Source organism: Rana temporaria, chromosome 8, assembly GCF_905171775.1.
Source record: "Rana temporaria chromosome 8, aRanTem1.1, whole genome shotgun sequence".
NCBI classification, from domain to species: domain Eukaryota; kingdom Metazoa; phylum Chordata; class Amphibia; order Anura; family Ranidae; genus Rana; species Rana temporaria.
Window position 1 is genome coordinate 178547574 of NC_053496.1, and position 16507 is coordinate 178564080.

The 16507-nt window shown below is 44.0% G+C and overlaps 1 protein-coding gene, 1 long non-coding RNA gene and 1 pseudogene across 2 annotated transcripts in view; all 3 read left to right on the forward strand.

Annotated features, from left to right (window-relative positions):
* LOC120910546 (zinc finger protein 850-like) overlaps window positions 1–16507 on the forward strand; it is a 1103195-nt gene that overhangs the window by 49993 nt on the left and 1036695 nt on the right.
* The window catches only part of LOC120910196, a 41288-nt pseudogene that overhangs the window by 6860 nt on the left and 17921 nt on the right, over window positions 1–16507 (forward strand).
* On the forward strand, window positions 5699–6580 carry LOC120910303. Its single transcript, XR_005741510.1, has 3 exons — window positions 5699–5802; window positions 6374–6465; window positions 6552–6580. It is a non-coding gene; the product is annotated as an uncharacterized LOC120910303 (long non-coding RNA).

Genomic DNA, 16507 nt, shown 5'->3' on the forward strand with positions numbered 1-16507 from the left:
CCCATGCTGATTTTCAAAAATGTTAACTGTATGTGTGCTATTTTGTTCTCTCAATAAATGTATATTGTCATGCTAATGCTAATGAGGATCGTGTGCTCCTGTTTTCTTGTTTTCTGGGACTGTAGTTTGGATAGTGGAGGAGAGCTGTCGGAGAATGTAGTGTGGATGGTGGAGGAGAGCTGTCGGAGAATGTAGTGTGGATGGTGGAGGAGAGCTGTCGGAGAATGTAGTGTGGATGGTGGAGGAGAGCTGTCGGAGAATGTAGTGTGGATGGTGGAGGAGAGCTGTCGGAGAATGTAGTATGGATGGTGTAGGAGAGATGTCGGAGAATGTAGTGTGGATGGTGGAAGAGAGCTATCGGAGAATTTAGTGTGGATGGTGAAGGAGAGCTGTCGGAGAATGTAGTGTGGATGGTGGAGGAGAGCTGTCGGAGAATGTAGTGTGGATGGTGGAGGAGAGCTGTCGGAGAATGTAGTGTGGATGGTGGAAGAGATCTGTCGGAGAATGTAGTGTGGATGGTGGGGGAGAGCTGTCGGAGAATGTAGTATGGATGGTGTAGGAGAGATGTCGGAGAATGTAGTGTGGATGGTGGAAGAGAGCTATCGGAGAATTTAGTGTGGATGGTGAAGGAGAGCTGTCGTAGAACGTAGTGTGGATGGTGGGGGAGAGCTGTCGGAGAATGTAGTGTGGATGGTGGAGGAGAGATGTCGGAGAATGTAGTGTGGATGGTGGAAGAGAGCTATCGGAGAATTTAGTGTGGATGGTGAAGGAGAGCTGTCGGAGAATGTAGTGTGGATGGTGGAGGAGAGCTGTCGTAGAACGTAGTGTGGATGGTGGGGGAGAGCTGTCGGAGAATGTAGTGTGGATGGTGGAAGAGAGCTGTCGGAGAATGTAGTGTGGATGGTGGAAGAGAGCTATCGGAGAATTTAGTGTGGATGGTGAAGGAGAGCTGTCGGAGAATGTAGTGTGGATGGTGGGGGAGAGCTGTCGGAGAATTTAGTTTTGTTGGAGGAGAGATGTCGGAGAATGCAGTGTGGATGGTGGGAGGAGAGCTGTCAGAGAATGTAGTGTGGATGGTGGAGGAGATCTCTCGGAGAATGTAGTTTGGATGGTGGGAGGAGAGCCGTCGGAGAATGTAGTGTAGATGGTAGAGGAGAGCTGTCGGAGAATGTAGTGTGGATAGAGGAAAGCTGTCGGAGAATGTAGTGTGGATGGAGGAGAGCTGTCGGAGAATGTAGTGTGGATGGAGGAGAGCTGTCTGAGAATGTAGTGTGGATGGAGGAGAGCTGTTGGAGAATGCAGTGTGGACGGTGGAGAGCTGTCGGAGAATGTAGTGTGGATGGCGGGAGGAGAACTGTAGGAGAATGTAGTGTGGATGGTGGGAGGAGAGCTGTCGGTGGAGGAGATCTGTCGGAGAATGTAGTGTGGATTGTGGAGGAGATCTGTCGGAGAATGTAGTGTGGATGGTGGGAGGAGATCTGTCGGAGAATGTAGTGTGGATGGTGGAGGAGAGCTGTCAGAGAATGTAGTGTGGATGGTGGGAGGAGAACTGTAGGAGAATGTAGTGTGGATGGTGGGAGGAGAGCTGTCGGAGAATGTAGTGTGGACGGTGGAGGAGATCTGTCGGAGAATGTAGTGTGGATGGTGGAGGAGAGCTGTCGGAGAATGTAGTGTGGATGGTGGAGGAGATCTGTCGGAGAATGTAGTGTGGATGGTGGAGGAGAGCTGTCGGAGAATGTAGTGTGGATGGTGGAGGAGAGCTGTCGGAGAATGTAGTGTGGACGGTGGAGGAGATCTGTCGGAGAATGTAGTGTGGATGGTGGAGGAGAGCTGTCGGAGAATGTAGTGTGGATGGTGGAGGAGATCTGTCGGAGAATGTAGTGTGGATGGTGGAGGAGAGCTGTCGGAGAATGTAGTGTGGATGGTGGAGGAGATCTGTCGGAGAATGTAGTGTGGATGGTGGAGGAGAGCTGTCGGAGAATGTAGTGTGGATGGTGGAAGAGAGCTGTCGGAGAATGTAGTGTGGATGGTGGAGGAGATCTGTCGGAGAATGTAGTGTGGATGGTGGGAGGAGAGCTGTCGGAGAATGTAGTGTGGACGGTGGGGGAGATCTGTCGGAGAATGTAGTGTGGATGGTGGAGGAGAGCTGTCAGAGAATGTAGTGTGGATGGTGGAGGAGATCTGTCGGAGAATGTAGTGTGGATGGTGGGAGGAGAGCTGTCGGAGAATGTAGTGTGGATGGTGGGAGGAGAGCTTCGGAGAATGCGTGACGTCATAAAATTGTCCCATAGTTTGCAGGCGCAATAACTTTTGCGCAAACCAATCAATATACGCTTTTTGGGATTTTACCAAAAATATGTAGCAGAATACCTATTGGCCTAAATTGCTGAAGAAATTCAATTTTTTACTTTTTTAACTATAAAATATATATATTATTTTTTTCTAAATTGTCTGCCTTTTTTTTGTTTCTAGCACAAAAAATAAAAAACGCAGAGGTGATCAAATACCACCAAAAGAAGGCCTCTGATTTATAGATCGGATACATCCTAAATACAGTGGCGTCTCCAGCTTTCATATTTAGGGGGGGCACATGGGGGGACAGGGACAAAAGTAGGGGGTCCAACTATAAAATGCAATTATATATATATATATATATATATCCTGGGGCCCTTTACTACGATCCCACTATGGGCCCTTTCACATGTTCTGCAGTGAGCTCCCTTCCTACTATACTGGGGCCCCCCAGGGTGGCAGAAAACAAGAGATATATGTCACCAGCACACCAAGAAAATATAAGGGTCCAAAGCAGTGGGAGAACTATCAGGGTTTATTTATTTATTTATTTAAAATGCTTATTGGGAGCGCAGTCATTACCAGCAGGCCTCGATGCACTCATAGAACCAACATATAAAAATACAGAACACATTGCAAAGGTTGTCTTGCCACCGGTCCCTGGTGTTCTGCCACTCTAGGGTTCCCCAGCTGTCCTGTCCCTGCTATTTACAGAGCTGGTCTGGCGTCTGTCTCCTTGGCAGCGGCGGCAGTCTATTAGGACCTAGTGCTGGTGACATTATGGGTGCATGCTGGGGAAGGCTGGCACTATTGGTTATAGAGAGCCAAGCCCCCAGCTGGTCACCTAGCAGCAGTAATGCTGTATAACCTTCTCTGTTGACATGCTGATCGGCATGTGATCCAGGTGATGCTCCCAGTCAGATCTAATAAACAGAGTATTTATTAGCATCAAGAGTACAACCACATGAATATAATCAACCGTATGATCAGCAGCCATGTGGGCTCTATGCCTGTAAAGTGTGGGCTCTATGCCTGTAAAGTCTGGGCTTTGATCAATAAAATCACTGATATTTATGACTAGGATTTGACTAAGAGCATCACCTGGATTGCATCCCGATCAGCATGTCAGAGAAGGGTCCACTGCTGCTAAGCAACCTGCAGGGAGCTCAACTGTCTACAACCAATAGAGATGGGCTCGGGTGTGTTTGAAATCCTACATGCCCAATCCCGCCAGGAAGCCGACACTCCACAAGTGCTAATCAATGTATGGGCTGCCTAAGAGCTAAGACCAGCCATAGACAGTTTAAATCTCAGCTGGTTCAGCAGAAACTGGCTGAGATTTGAACCATTAATGAGCAGATTCTCTTATAATTATCACGTGTGGTTGCTGTATAGCCACTGGTGATAATCACTGTTTGTCGGGAGAATATAATTGCTGGGCAGGAGGGATATTCCCCTGTCACCACTGTCTGTTGATGGGGGGAATCATGCAAGTTTCTTTCCTGCAATCTGTGGATGCAGGAAAGAAATTTGCACCATATATTACCTGCCTAACTGAAAGTGAAAGTAAATTGTGAATGTTTTGAAAGAACAGGAGAGGGGGAGGGAGACAGATCGGGGGGGACAGAAGGGATGGAGATAATGTAGTTCAGTGATTACAGTGTACTGCAGTCTGCAGTGCACACACTTAAACACGGCCCAGGCTAGAATATCTGGTTGTGTGAGCGCTCGCATTATGCAGTGTCGACGAGCACAAGGAGGGGGAGGAATTCCCCGCAGAGCTTACTGGGGACGCTCTCCCTCTCGGGGAGCAAAATACAAAAATTGCAAAAAAAATTAAATTTTTTTTTTTTTTGGGGGGGGCACATGGTGGGGCACAGCATGATGTTGGGGGGGTCAGGGCCCCCTCTGGCCCCCCCCTAGGGACGCCCCTGCCTAAATATAGAGCCATTTATCCAACTGTCCATCCAGAGCCTCTGGTGTATAGTTCAAATACATCCTAAATATAGAGCCATTTATCCAACTGTCCATCCAGAGCCTCTGGTGTATAGTTCAAATACATCCTAAATATAGAGCCATTTATCCAACTGTCCATCCAGAGCCTCTGGTGTATAGTTCAAATACATCCTAAATATAGAACCATTTATCCAACTGTCCATCCACAGCCTTAAGGCCCATACACACGATCTGACTTTTCGACAACAACGGTCAGACGGACGTGTTTTATCAGACAATCCGACCGTCTGTATGGTCCATCGGAGAAATGTTCGCTGTGCATGCTCTCAAACTTTCCGACAACAAATGTCCGATGGAGGATCATCCGATCGTGTGTACACAAGTCCACTGGACTAAAATCCAAAAGTACAAACACGCACGCTCAGAACCAATGCTAAACATCAGACAACAATAGCAGAAGTTGCCCAAAGGGTGGCAGTAAAAAGCTGAAAAACCACGTGATTTGGTGAATGTTGGCTGTAAAATGTTCTGCCGTGTGTATGCAGAAAAGGTTCACGGACATCGCCCTTCGGACCAAAATCCACGGAAAAGTCAGATGGAAGTCCGATCGTGTGTACGAAGCCTAAAACACACTATTAGATTTTTTTGTCTTCAGATTTACCAAAACCATCTAGTGAAGGGCCTGGCTGATTGCATACTAATTTGAAACTCTTAGGCCGGGTTCACACCTATGCAAATTGAGTGTGGCTTAAACCGCATCCAATTTGCAGAACATTTCTAAATACATTGTTTTCAACAAGGCTGGTTCACATATGTGTGATGCATTCGCACTGCCGAAAAAACGTGTGCGTTTTCTAGGCATTGTGGTGCGGCTCAGGCCCATTATGTTCTATGGACACGCATCTGATTTGCAGATGTGTTCATTTCTCTTCAGGATTTGTCTCATTCACCTCAATACACTTCCCCCCTCCCCTCTCCCAGATCTCCAAATTTGCAGCTAAAACGGAGATGTTGTCTTATCTCTCTGCAGAGATAAGAGAGCTAAAATTCGCACTGCACAAGTGTGAATCCAGCCTGAAGGTTTGACCTCATATTATATGGTTTTGGTAAATCTGAAGACAAAAATCTGCAGAAAATCCAATAGTGTGTATGTGGTCTTACAGACACATAAACACAATGCAAGGGAGGAAAAACACGACATATAAGCAATTGGCATCATTTTTCTGTGCTTTTAAGATGGTTACAGGATCTGGTGGTTATTATTTTTTAACCATGGCAGACTTATCTTATAATATTCACATAGTGAAAATAGACGGGACTCCCCTTTACTGACAAGGTGCAGATCGTTTCCAATTATATTGAGTGGAACGCAGAGACAGGAAGAGTGTGATTGTACAGACACAGGAAGTGATACAACAACTGGGGAGGAAGTGATGTCATGTACAGACAGGAAGTGATACACAGACAGGAAGTGATGTAGGGGGCTAGAAAGGAATTTCCGGGTGAGAGGTGAGTTGAGAAGGAGTAAAGACGTTAGAGTTGGCAGCAGAGGAGGTAATAAGTTATTATTTTATATTTACACCCAGTAACCCTCCTGTCATGTCCGTCCTCTTCCTCCATAGTCTCTGTGCCGTCTTTTAATCTCCAACAGATGCTGATACACACATATATACTGTATATTATAATCATTATTAAAAGTTTTTACTAACTGATTAATAACGTTAAATTTAATATAAAACATTTAAAGAATTTTTGAAAAACACAGCCATGAACCCGAGAAAGGGGATCACGTGACTAAGCCAATGCAGGCTGAAAGTACAATATATACATATTTTTTTTACACAGGTTAGTATAGGTGTTAGGAGGGAGTAGGGAGCATTTTTAAGACTAGTTAGGCATAGCTGGAATCCTACTTTACATTTTAACCTGGAGATGACCCACCTGCTTACCGGGGATGTGAGGAGGATTCTGAGAGGTCACATGACATCACTCTTATCCCTAATAATAAAACACAGACCTGACCGGAGAGGTGAGGAGGATTCTGGGAGGTCACATGACATTAGTGTTGTTCTTTCATTGCAAAGTATTTTTCCGGGGAAGTCTGGTCACCATTCTACCATTACAGTGCCTTCACTTAATTTCCTGAAACCCAAGAGAATAAATGACAAGAAGATTCTAGAAGTCACACAGAAGATCATCGATCTGCTGACAGGAGAGGTGAGCGGTGCCGGGAATTCTGGGACATTATCCAGTAACAGACAAGGGATGTGTCTGGATGGTGACTGTATCATTGTGTGTGTCAGGTTCCTATAAGGTGTCAGGATGTCGCTGTCTATTTCTCCATGGAGGAGTGGGAGTATTTAGAAGGACACAAGGATCTCTACAAGGACGTCATGATGGAGAATCAGCCGCCCCTCACATCACCGGGTAAGAGGAGACTTTATTGTAAAGGAGAGAGCAGTACGGAGAGTCCACATAGATCCCCCATCATCTGATAAAGACATAGAAACAGTGGGCTAGATTCATGTAGGGGCGCGCATTGTTACGGCCGCGCAGCGTATTGTATTTACGCTACGCAGCCGCAACTTACAGGAGCAAATGCAGTATTCACAAAGCACTTGCTCCGTAAGTTGCGGCGTCGTAGCATAAATGGGGCCGGCGTAAGCCCGCGTATTTCAAATGTGGAAGGGGGGGCATGTTTTATGTTAATGTGTGATGACCTGACGTGATTGACGTTTTTTTCAAACGGCGCATGCGCCGTCCATGTACATATTCCAGTGTGCATTCCTCCCAAGTACGCCGACGACGTATTGGTTTCGACGTGAACGTAAATTACGTCCAGCCCTATTCGCGAACGACTTACGCAAACGACGTAAAAAATTCAAAAGTCAAAGCGGGAACGACGTCCATACTTAACATTGCGTGCGCCTCATAGAAGCAGGAGCAAAGTTACGCCGAAAAAGCCTTACGCAAACGACGTAAAAAACTACCACCGGGCGCAAGTACGTTTGTGAATCGGCGGAACTAGGTAATTTGCATACTCTACGCCGAAAACGACGGAAGCGCCACCTAGCGGCCAGCGTGAGAATGCACCCTAAGATACGACGGCGTAAGAGACTTACGCCAGTCCGATCTTAGGCTAATGTCGGCGTATCTTGCTTTCTGAATACAGAAAGAAGATCCGCCGGCGCAGCTTTGAATTTACGCGGCGTATCTATGGATACGCCGGCGTAAATCATTGCTGAATCTAGCCCAATGTATTCAGTCAGTGTGTGTATTTCCTACAGATGGATCTAGTAATGGGAACCCACCAGAGAGATGTTCCTGTCCTCTGTATTGCCAGCTAACAGTGGGGCCCAAACTGTAGGGTGGTGCACATTATTGTAATAGAGAGAGCAGTACGGAGGGTCCACCTAGATCCCCCATCATCTGATAAACACATAGAAACAATGTATTCAGTCAATGTGTGTGTTTCCTACAGATGGATCCAGTAATGGGAACCCACCAGAGAGATGTCCCCGTCCTCTGTATTCCCGGGATTCCACACAGGAAGGTCACACCATCCCTCACCATCATCAGGTAGGTGGGACTCAGCAACTAGAACTCAAATACAATTCTATACTTTGAGATAACATTCTTCTATGTCATCTCTTGTTTCCTTTTACAAATTTGTTTTATCACCCTTGGGGTTTAGGGTGAAGAACTGAAAGACATCAAAGTTGAGGTTAAAGTGGAAAAGGTAGAAACTTTTGGAGATCAGCAATCTATGGAGGAGGGAGGTCCTCTGTATTCTGTGCATTCCATACAGGAGGATCACACCATCCCTCACCATCATCAGGTAGATGGGATTATAAAACCAAAACTCATATGTGTTCTAAACTATGAGATTATATTTTTCTATGTAATCCCTGGCTCTATTTTCTAAATGTATTTTATCATCTTTGGGGTTTAGTATGTGAAATATTCCCTTCCTCTTTATTTCTGGGATGCCATAAAAAAGGATCACACCATCCCTTGCCAGGATCAAGTAGGTGGGACTGGGCATGTAGACTTAAGAGGATATTCTTCTATATCCAGCAGTTCCTTTTTTTTTATATATTTTTATTGGATTTTCTCATAGAAAAAGGTACAAATGGGTAAGGAAATAAGAAGACAACATTGGAGCCTTCTATTGTACAGTAGAGCATACAACTTATGCCGCGTACACACAATCGTTTTTCGGCATGAAAAAAAACGAAGTTTTTTAAAAATGTAATTTAAAATGATCGTGTGTGGGCTTCACATAATTTTTCGGGTTCTGAAAAACGACCAAACAAAATTTCGAACATGCTGCATTTTTTAACAACGTTTTAAACAATGTCGTTTTTCGGCTTGTAAAAAATGATCGTGTGTGGGCTAAAACAACGTGAAAAACCCGCGCATGCTCAGAAGCAAGTTATGAGACGGGAACGCTCGTTCTGGTAAAACTACCGTTCATAATGGAGTAAGCACATTCATCACGCTGTAACAGACAGAAAAGCGTGAATCGTCTTTTACTAACACGGAATCGGCTAAAGCAGCCCAAAGGGTGGCGCCTTCCGAATGGAACTTCCCCTTTATAGTGCCGTCGTACGTGTTGTACATCACCGCGCTTTGCTAGAGCATTTTTTTTAAATGATGGTGTGTGGGCAACGCCGTTTTAATGATGAAGTTGGAAAAAACTTCGTTTTTTTTTTCATGCCTAAAAACGAAGGGATTGTAAAGGTACAATTTGTTTTCCTAAATAGCTTCCTTTACCTTAGTGCTGTCCTCCTTCACTTACCTCATCCTTCCATTTTGCTTTTAAATGTCCTTATTTCTTCTGAGAAATCCTCACTTCCTGTTCTTCTGTCTGTAACTCCACACAGGCTTTCTCCCTGGTGTGGAGTGTCGTGCTCGACCCCTCCCTTGGACTCCAGGAGAGTCAGGACGCCCACTAACACACAGCTCCTTTCTCTATCTGCAACGTAGAGAGCGTCCTGACTCTCCTGTAGTTCAAGGGACATGACACTCCACACCAGGGAGAAAGCCTTGCATTACTGTGTGGAGTTACAGACAGAAGAACAGGAAGTGAGGATTTCTCAGAAGAAATAAGGACATTTAAAAGCAAAATGGAAGGATGAGGTAAGTGAAGGAGGACTGCACTAAGGTAAAGGAAGCTATTTAGGAAATAAAATTGTACCTTTACAACCCCTTTAAGTTAATACAATGACAAATAAAAGTCACAATTGATGAATGTTAAGCCTTGTACACACGATCAGTCCATCCGATGAGAGCGGTCGCAAGCAGATGTACATCGACACAATGGCACGGGCAGGCACATTGGCTTACCTGTATGTCCCTTTAAATTTGCCGCCGAGTGGGCCGCGCGCACCGCCACGTGCCTCATGAACTCGATGTTTCCGGGTGGCCCGAGATTGCGTTCGAGAAAGGCAGAACAGGGTGTTGCCGTTTGTAAACAAGGCATTCCCCTATTCTGCCTAGTGACACTGTCACTGATGGCTGTTTCCCATGATCGGCACCGGTCATCAGTGACGTGTCACGTGTAGCCACACCCCCTAACAGTAAGAATCACTCCCTAGGGAACACTTAACCTCTACAGCGCCACCCAGTGGTTAACCCTTTCACTGCCAGTGTCATTTTCAAAGTAATCCGTGCATTTTTATAGCACTGATCGCTGTAAAAATGACAATGGTCCCTAAAATGTGTCAAAAGTGTCCGCCATAATGTCGCAGTCACGATAAAATTCACTGATCGCCGCCATTACTAGTAAAAAAAAATATATATATGAATACAAATGCCATAAAACTATCCCCTATTTTGTAGACGCTATAACGTTTGCACAAACCAATCAATAAACGCTTATTGCGATTTTTTTTATTTTTTTTACCAAAAATAGGTAGAAGAATACGTATCGGCCTAAACTGAGGGAAAAAAAACTTTTTTTATATATTTTTTGGGGATATTTATTATAGCAAAAAGTAAAAAAATATAGATTTTTTTTCAAAATTGTCGCTCTATTTTTGTTTATAGCGCAAAAAATAAAAACCGCAGAGGTGATCAAATACCACCAAAAGAAAGCTCTATTTGTGGGGGAAAAAAAAGATGTCAACTTTGTTTGGAAGGCATGTCCCACGACCGCGCAATTGTCAGTTAAAGCGACGCAGTGCCGAATCGCAAAAAGTGGCTTGGTCTTTGACCAGTGTAATGGTCCGGGGCTGAAGTGGTTAATGTCATTTATTAAACAATACTATTTTTAATGATGTAGTAGGGAATGGAGAGCTGCTATCATTTATGTTTTTTATATCTGCCCGGAGTTCAGCTTTAAAAGAATTGTTGTATTATTTTGATGTAGGGTGAACAACGGATTAATATAAAAGCTGAGGTTAAGGAAGAAGTTGTAGAGACGTATGTGGGGGGTGATCAGCCAATCACGGAGGAGGTTGGGATGATTTTAAAAAGTGAACAGGAGGACATTTCTCTACATATTGACACAAGTAAGTACCAGTCACAGTTTAAAGACAATGTCAATATAAAAATGAGAATTGGCAGATCTTCCCATCATCCTGTAGGTAGGTGCAGGTTAAATATGTGTTTGCCTAATAAAGGGTTAATGTGTGGTGTGGGAAGGGGTAACACTTGGTGCTGTAATTAGGGTTGCCACCTTTTCTTCAAGCCAAACCCGAAGACCTTTGTGGCACACGGCAATTTTTTTCTAGTACCCGCTATAGGATTGTAAAATACCTGGGACACCTTTAGGGTTAACCAAAGAGAGTAGTAATGAGGTGTTCAAAAAAAGAGAGATTGTACTACGCTAGGTAGCGACATGGCGGACTTTAAAGGGCAATCACAGGGACATTTTTCGTTATAAAAGTAGAGTTTAATTACAAAATTATAAATATACAAATAAATTTCATTAAAATATTGACAAAAAAGAACATAGATACATATTTGAGCAATAGAACGTCTCGCCGACGCGTTTCGCCTTACGGCTTCTTCTGGACGAGTTGTATGGTTTTATAACAAGGAGGTATTGCTACTTGCATGTGTCAATTGAGTTGGTGGTCATCCGCATCCATCACAAATCATTGGAGTAGTACCAAAAGTAAGTTCGTGAACCAGGTAGAAGGAGGAAAGAAGATCTCCTGATGGTGTAAGGAGCCACAATGGTAGTAGGTTCTCAAAGTTGGTGTAAAAAAAGCAACAACCGAGACCAACAAGGCAGAAGACAGGTGGGAAGGACCTGGAGGGAAAATAGATTCCGTCGCTAGGCAGCCACACTGCACTGTCCAAAATAAAGGGCAAACCAACGGATTTAGAAGCCTTGCTGCCTTAGAAGTAGTATGTGTCCCGGGGGGGTAGCAGCCTGTGCGGAGCTGCTACCCCCCGGGACACATACTACTTCGAAGGCAGCAACTCAATTGACACATGCAAGTAGCAATACCTCCTTGTTATAAAACCATACAACTCGTCCAGAAGAAGCCGTAAGGCGAAACGCGTCGGCGAGACGTTCTATTGCTCAAATATGTATCTATGTTCTTTTTTGTCAATATTTTAATGAAATTTATTTGTATATTTATAATTTTGTAATTAAACTCTACTTTTATAACGAAAAATGTCCCTGTGATTGCCCTTTAAAGTCCGCCATTTACTATTTCGGATGTGGGCCAATGTGAGTGCCTTAATGTTATTCCCCTTTCCCATTTTTTTGTAGTAATGAGGTGTGCTACAGTGAACAGTGGCTGTGACCTAATTGCATTAACAGGTGGGGGGACTTAAAGGGGCATTGGTAAATAAAACAAAATAAAACAGAATTTTCAGATCATATATGGACTCGGGAAGTCCATATGGATTGGGGGAGGAGCTAAAACTCAATTTATTTGTCATCTACTGATATTTTTTATATTTTTTACTTCTTTCCAACAGATGGATGTGATGTGAGGAATTCCTCAGAGAGACATCTTCTATTATCTGCTGATTGTAAGTCAGAAGATAATGTCATCACACAGGATCCTCCAGGAGGAAATCCAAATACACAAAATATACATCACAGACCTTCCTGTCCGGAGACATCAATGGATCCCTCTGATCAGGGGGAATCTTCTCATCAATCACATACTATGATTGTAAATATCCATGTAAGATCTCACACTGCAGATAGATCAACAGATCCTTCTAATCCCGAGGAATCTTCCTCACCCCATGAAGAAGATCACCGAGGTGACAATCTATTCTCATGTTCAGAGTGCGGGAAATCTTTCTCTCAGAAAGGAAACCTTGTTCAGCACCTGAGAATTCACATGGGTGAGCGTCCTTATTCATGTTCAGAGTGCGGGAAATCTTTCACTCAAAAAGCGGCCCTTGCTACACATTTTAGAATTCACACAGGAGAACGTCCTTATTCATGTTCAGAGTGCGGGAAATCTTTCCATAGGAAAGTAGATCTTCCTAAACATCAAAGAATTCACACAGGTGAGCGTCCTCATTCATGTTCAGAGTGCGGGAAATCATTCACTCAGAAAGCAACACTTATTCAGCACCTGAAAGATCACACGGGTGATCGCCCTTATTCATGTTCAGAGTGCGGGAAATCTTTCATGAAGAAAGGACATCTTATTCAGCACCTGAGAGTTCACATGGGTGAACATCCTTATTCATGTTCAGAGTGCGGGAAATCTTTCTATAGGAAAGATCATCTTGTTAGGCACCAGAAAATTCACACGGGTGAGCGTCTCTATTCATGTTCAGTGTGCGGGAAATCTTTCACTCATAGAGGAGACCTTGTTACGCATCAGGGTATTCACATGGATGAGCGTCCCTATTCATGTTCAGAGTGCGGGAAATCTTTTATTAAGAAACATATTCTTCTTAAACATCAGAAAGTTCACACAGGTCAGCGTCCGTATTCATGTTCAGAGTGCGGGAAATCATTCACTCATAAAGAAGACCTTGTTAAACATCAGAAAATTCACACAGGTGAGCGTCCTTATTCATGTTCAGAGTGTGGGAAATCTTTCACTCATAAAGCACAGCTTGTTAAACATTTCAGAGTACACACGGGGGAACGTCCTTATTCATGTTCAGAGTGCGGGAAATCTTTCACTCATAAAGGAAACCTTGTGCAACACCAAAAGATTCACTCTGGTGAGCGTCCTCATACATGTTTAGAGTGTGGGGAATCTTTCATTCAGAAAGAAGACCTTGTTCTGCATCAGAGAATTCACACTGGTAAACGTCCTTTTCTTTGTCCAGAGTGCGGGAAATCTTTCACTCGTAAAAGCAACCTTGTCCAACATCAGAGAATTCACACGGGTGAGCGTCCTTATTCATGTTCGGAGTGCTGGAAATCTTTTAATTGTAAAGGAGTCCTTGTTAAACATCAGAGAAGTCACACGGGTGAGCATCCCTATTTCTGTTCAGAGTGTGGGAAATATTTCACTCGTAAAGCAGGCCTTGTTATACATCAAAGAATTCACACTGGTGAAAATCCTTATTCCTGTTCAGAGTGTGGGAAATCGTTCACTCATAAAGAATACCTTAAAAAACACAAAAGAATTCACACGGATGAGAGTCCTATTCAAGTTCATAGTGCAAGAAAGTTTTCTTGAGGAAACACCAGGATATACAGTGTAGTGTGGATGGTGGAGGAGAGCTGTGGGAGAATGTAGTGTGGATGGTGGAGGAGATCTGTCGGAGAATGTAGTGTGGATGGTGGGGGATAGCTGTCGGAGAATGTAGTGTGGATGGTGGAGGAGAGCTGTCGGAGAATGTAGTGTGGATGGTGGGAGGAGATCTGTCGGAGAATGTAGTGTGGATGGTGGGAGGAGAGCTATCGGAGAATGTAGTGTGGATGGTGGAGGAGAGCTGTCGGAGAATGTAGTGTGGATGGTGGGAGGAGAGTTGTCGGAGAATGTAGTGTGGGTGGTGGAGGAGAGCTGTCGGAGAATGTGGTGTGGATGGTGGGAGGAGAGCTGTCGGAGAATGTAGTGTGGATGGTGGAGGAGATCTGTCGGTGGAGGAGATCTGTCGGAGAATGTAGTGTGGATGGTGGAGGAAAGCTGTCGGAGAATGTAGTGTGGATGGTGGAGGAGAGCTGTCGGAGAATGTAGTGTGGATGGTGGAGGAGAGCTGTAGGAGAATGTAGTTTGGATGGTGGAGGAGATCTGTCGGAGAATGTAGTGTGGATGGTGGGAGGAGAGCTGTCGGAGAATGTAGTGTGGATGGTGGGAAGAGAACTGTCGGAGAATGTAGTGTGGATGGTGGGAGGAGAGCTGTCGGAGAATGTAGTGTGGATGGTGGGAAGAGAACTGTCGGAGAATGTAGTGTGGATGGTGGGAAGAGAGTTGTCGGAGAATGTAGTGTGGGTGGTGGAGGAGAGCTGCATATCCTGTAGTAGTATATTCATTCCTGGTGATAGAATTTTCAGCACTGTAGGTTGGGATAATTACTTAGAACTGGGCTCTACTTTATACATAGTTACATAGTAGGTGAGGTTGAAAAATAACACAAGTCCATCCTATAAAAATAAACCGAGCACTTCCAGGAAACACATTGCCAAATTCCAGATGAAAAGAGGAAAGAATAACTTACAGTGATGTCAAATGTGTAAATTTACTTTCAAGGGATACGACCAATATTAAATAAAGTCCTGTGTACATTGATAACTATTTTAAAAGATTGTTAAAAAAAATCATATGTTTATATAATTAATGTCTGTACAATATAAATTTGTGCATCGTTTGCAGTTTGTTTTTCATTCTTTTGTATTGTCATAATTATAAATAGGCATAAGCCTGATCTACCTTGGTTTGGTTCAGCGAATGCTAATGAAGTTTGAATTCTAAAGCTGAACCTTCAAGATCAGTAATGGCTATTCTGGGCCAATAGGCAAGGAATTGTCAAACACAGGGTAGTGGCTTGAGGGATGTGTAAGAAAAAAATGTATTACCGTGTTTCAGAGACAACAGCCAAACATGGCACAGTGGCTGGAGACTATGGAAGCACATTGATTTGGGCCTTGGTCAGCAATCTATGAGGGAGAGATGATTGAATTTTCATTCTTGAAATAACAACTAGAGTATTATTTCAAAGACAGTAGTCATTATTATTGTATAAACTTTCTGCCAATTTTGCAAGCATTTATACTAGATAACTATGAGGTATATGTTACTCGGAAAATAAAATCTGTTTATCATGTTGCAGTCAAGAGCCAGAAACATTTTTCAGACTCCCTGCACACTATGTACAGAGAGTGTTCTTACTAGCCCACAATGGAAGACAGAGACACTTGCCCATTGTTATATGTAACTAAATTGAAGTGTACATTTTCCAGAGCTACAAACAAGAAAAACTTACCGTATATACTCCAGTATAAGCCGACCCGAGTATAAGCCGAGGTACCTAATTTTACCCAAAAAAAGTGGGAAAACTTATTGACTCGAGTATAAGCCTAGGGTGAGAATGCAGCAGCCACTGTAAGTGGAAAAGAGGGTCAACAATGCCCATTTGCACGCCTCACTGTGCCCATTGCCACCTCACTGTGCCCATTGCCAATGTGGCCATTGCCACCTCACTGTGCCCATTGCAGCCTCCCTGTGCCCAAGTTGGTGTACCTGAAATTTTTACAGGCTGCAGGCATCCATTCATTGTTTAAAAGTCGCGGTCTCCTCCTGGTCCCGTTCCGTGATAGGCGTTTCCCAGCAGCCTATCACGGACGTCTTCTCATCCTCGTACTCGGTTTCCCAGCAGACACTGTGTTCAGTGTTCCACCTATCACGGACGTTCTCTTGTCCGAGGATAAAAAGACATCTGTGATTGGCGGAACACTGTACACAGTGTCTGCTGGGAAACTGAGTCCAAGGATGAGAGGACATCCGTGATAGGCGGAACACTGAACATAGTGTCTGCTGGGAAACACCTATCACGGAAGGGACCAAGGGGAAGTTGCGACTTTTAAACAATGGACGCTCGCAGCCCTTCAGGTACACTGACTCGAGTATAAGCCGAGGGGGGTGTTTTCAGCCCTAAAAAAAGGGCTGAAAAACTCGGCTTATACTTGAGTATATATGGTAATTAATTTGATGGGCAGTATGTACACCTTTTTAACTAAGATGCAATGTCCGCTGGGGGGAGCATGCGGATTTAATGGTGATTAAAGAAATAACTGAAACATAGTACATATTTGTCTATTAGATAGTTTGCTATTTCAGAGGGAGAGATCAGGCAGATTTTATGTACGTTT